Below are 3,851 nucleotides of genomic sequence, written 5' to 3'. Positions count from 1 at the left end.
GAGTATTTCAATAAGGATGGATGAAAATAAGATGGATAAAATATGACAACTTTTAATCAACATTGCTTAACAGTTGTATGTAAACATTGAAAGTGTTAAGGAAAGCATATATCAATATCGTTGCAACACTTAAACAGCATTTGCTCATGTGCGTAACAATGATTTATATATGGCTGAGCTGTGTCATCTACACACCTTTGGCCAATTCTGTTCCGATTTTGGCGATTAGATACATATGAACCAAGTAAGGTTACTTTTGAAGTATTTATAACTTTACACTGCTCGAGCTCTCCTGTTTTCATGCATGGTAAACAGTCCGGGTCATTTCCAAAATTGGCGACGCGTATACCATGATTTTTCCCCTATCATTAGCCAATCAGCGGCCAGCGCGCCATCAGTAAAAATTGCATTTCCTTGCAACTCCACATGCGTCCTTGGTTACGTACACCATACTGTGTCGAACTCTCGCGCCATGTTCTGTCATAATGTCGAACAGTTGTGTGCCACTCTGTCAAAACACTGTTTCAAACAGCTTGAGTGCATGTGACATGAATAAAGAGTCAGTACGGTGGTTCAAGTCATATCTGTCTGGTGAAACTCAGGCCGTGAACGTGAACGGTACTCTTTCTAATAATAACTCAGTTGATTGTGGAGTCCCGCAAGGCTCTATACTGGGGCCTTTACTTTTTTCAATATATGTAAACGATATGCAATCAGCCGTCTCATGTAAATTACTCTTATATGCTGATGATTCAGCTCTTCTTGTGTCTGGCAGAGATGTTGAACATATTCAACAAAACTTAGTGAGGAATTGGGTTATATCAATGAATGGCTAATTGATAATAAATTGTCTCTTCATGTCGGTAAAACAGAATCTATTTCGTTTGGTTCAAGTCGAAAATTAAAACAGTGTTCGGAAATGCAGGTTCTGTGTGGGGATGTCAACATCGCTGCAAAATAGTGTGTGCAATATCTTGGAACTGAACTTGGATCAATCCTTGTCTGTGATGAAACAGTAACATCTAAGGTTATTAAAAGACATGCTCTCGTCTCAAATTTTTATATCGTAATAAGAAGTTTTTAGATTTTCATACGAAAAGACTGTTGGCTAACTTTTTGATACATTGCCATTTTGATTATGCAAGCTCATACTGGTATAGTGCCTTGACTCTAAAAAGCAAACAAAAACTTCAAACTTCCCAAAATAAAGTTATACGGCTTGTCCTTAAAAAATGTCAGCTAGAGCACACCTTGAATCGGTTCACTTCAAACAAATGGGATGGCTACCTGTTAACCACAGTGTCGTATATATAAATCTCAATCATGTTCATAGAGTTACATTAGGATTAGCACCGAAATATTTGTCTGATAATTTTGTTTTTAACAGTCATGTCCATAGAACGAGATTTGGACCCTATTTATTTTTATTCAAGGTGGGGCTCAATTTATCAGAATAGTTTTGTATGTACAGCTAGTGTTGAATGGAACAAAGTTTCAAGAAATATACAGAGTATTACTTCAAATTCTCTGTTTAAAACAAAGTTAAAGAAGTATTTTTATGAAGCAATGAATCAACGTGAGCAAAATGATTTTGTTTTTTATTACTGTTGTTGTGCCGATTTGCTTGTGATTTTATTTTTCGTGGGACCACAGTAGAAATAAGTTTTTAACTTTTCTATGTTATCCCAGCACTTTTGTATTTGTCTTTTTTCTGTTTGTATTGTATGGCTATTTGTAAAGTGCTAAATAAATCAAATAAAAAAAATCGTGCACCATTTTTAGTCTGGCTTAGTCAACCAATCCGATATATCGCTTTGATTCCTGGATACAGGCGTTTTGTTAACTGGATAGTTTGTAAAAGTGTAGTTTATGCTACGTTGCGACGTTCTGTTCTGTAGAACAGAACGTCGCAACGTAGCATAAACTACACTTTTACAAACTATCCAGTTAACGATACGCCTGTGTTCCTGGACTCTGGCCTGAAGTCCTGCGAAATATAAATCCTGTACCTACACAGATCATTCAGAAAACCCATTTGTATCGGAGATGGCAGCGATCACAAAGTCTACCGTATGTCGAACAGTGGCCACTCTGTCAACACATTATCAAAACCGCGTACAATTTTAGTCTGCGTAGGACAACTACAACACAGGTGTCGTTTTAAAGCTCTGACATCGCTCTTCCTTCTTGCAAAACGCCATACGCGTCTCTACACAAATAACCTTTCTAACAGTATTTCTAATAGAGATGACGAACATCTACAGAATGATTCTCGGTACTTGAGCGAAATCGATAAACTGGGGTAGAAATGAATCGTAAATATTTCGAATATTTCTTCACTCATCGGACTCGGTGTTGAACATGACCTTCTGCAGAACACGTGGACTATGTTGGGAGTCGAAATTCGTCGAAATTCACAAGACAGAGGCTTAATAAGCGGCCCTAAACTGCCGATCACACTTGGTGGGTAATTTGTGACCGAGCTTAACCTGTACTTTATTAATGATGTAATCTGGTCGATGATTGGCTAAAAAGTGGAATACATTGTCATAATACGCCGCCAATTTTGGAAATGACCCGGACTGGTAAAGTGTATGCAGTCACCGTAAAAATGTGATTGTGTACGGTAGCTGCTTCCACTGTACCTATGCCCGTGAACATGTGTGATCGATAACATTACAATTATTTACAAAAATTGCCACCTGCGACCTACAGCATAAACTTGGATTCATTTAATCATTTGTAGGGACGGTATGTGATACAATTGCCCGTTAAGGTGTGGTTTTCCTGTCGCCCTTACAATGAACAGACGTTAATGGTCTGTTCTTCGACCTTTGGTCCTTCAATAACGTCACATTTCTGAGAAAATAAATTGAAAGAGTTTTTTACAGTCTTTTGATGTTTTTCATGTGTAAAATATTCTCGTCTATCAAAATGGAAGATATTACTTGAACAATTTGATAATGAACAGAGAATGATGAATTGTCTCTGTCGTATGGCATCATATCTCTGACCTTTGACTGCACAAAAGTTCGCACCAAAGAGTTCAAATTACATGTATTATGAAACTCAAAGTTGTAAACCGTCTAATAATAGCCAAACACAAATCCAAACACAAATTGAAAAGCACTGTCTAAGGTACCAAGGGGAAAACACCCTCTAAATTTTCACCGTTACTAATTTGTCCATGGCCACGATTGTCCTTAAAGTACTTTGATCGACCGTCATGGTAGTCAGCCACGGCCATGGGAAAGAAATGCGCCATAAGAAAAACCTTGAACCTACCTTGAATACAAAGGAAACTGGTTCCAATCAACACTAAAATATCTTGATGGTTTATAATTTCACCTGGTACGAAAATGGCGAATTCACTCGCGACCACAAAAAAGACTGCGAAACAAATACGTTGGTTTACTTGTCACTGGTGCGTCTGATAAGCAGTACAAGTACCTGGCCAACTCCTAGTACCCAATTGCACCCCTAGTGCAACAGCTATTTTTGTCTTTTAACAATGATTTACAGAAAACTGGTATGCCAAACTATGTAAAGAAAATAACGCAAGAAGGCTTGAAGTCAAAATAATGTCGAATTTATTTTCCTCAATCACGGCTACCGGAATCATATAGGTACAAAAAGTGAACGTTTACCCGCGCTGGGGTAGTTAAGTGGGGAGCAGTCAAGCACTATGGCTCACAATGGACGAATAATTCACATTTCGTTCATAGGTTGACAATAGACAATGTTCTGACATGTTTGAGTCCTAATCGAAGGTATCAAAATTGGGACAAAATGTTCACTATTTTAAAGAAATAACATTACCCTAATCTCGGACCATTGCCCTCTCTCACTAG

Source organism: Ptychodera flava, chromosome 2, assembly GCF_041260155.1.
Source record: "Ptychodera flava strain L36383 chromosome 2, AS_Pfla_20210202, whole genome shotgun sequence".
Lineage (NCBI taxonomy): Eukaryota > Metazoa > Hemichordata > Enteropneusta > Ptychoderidae > Ptychodera > Ptychodera flava.
Note: the sequence above shows the minus strand (reverse complement) of the source record.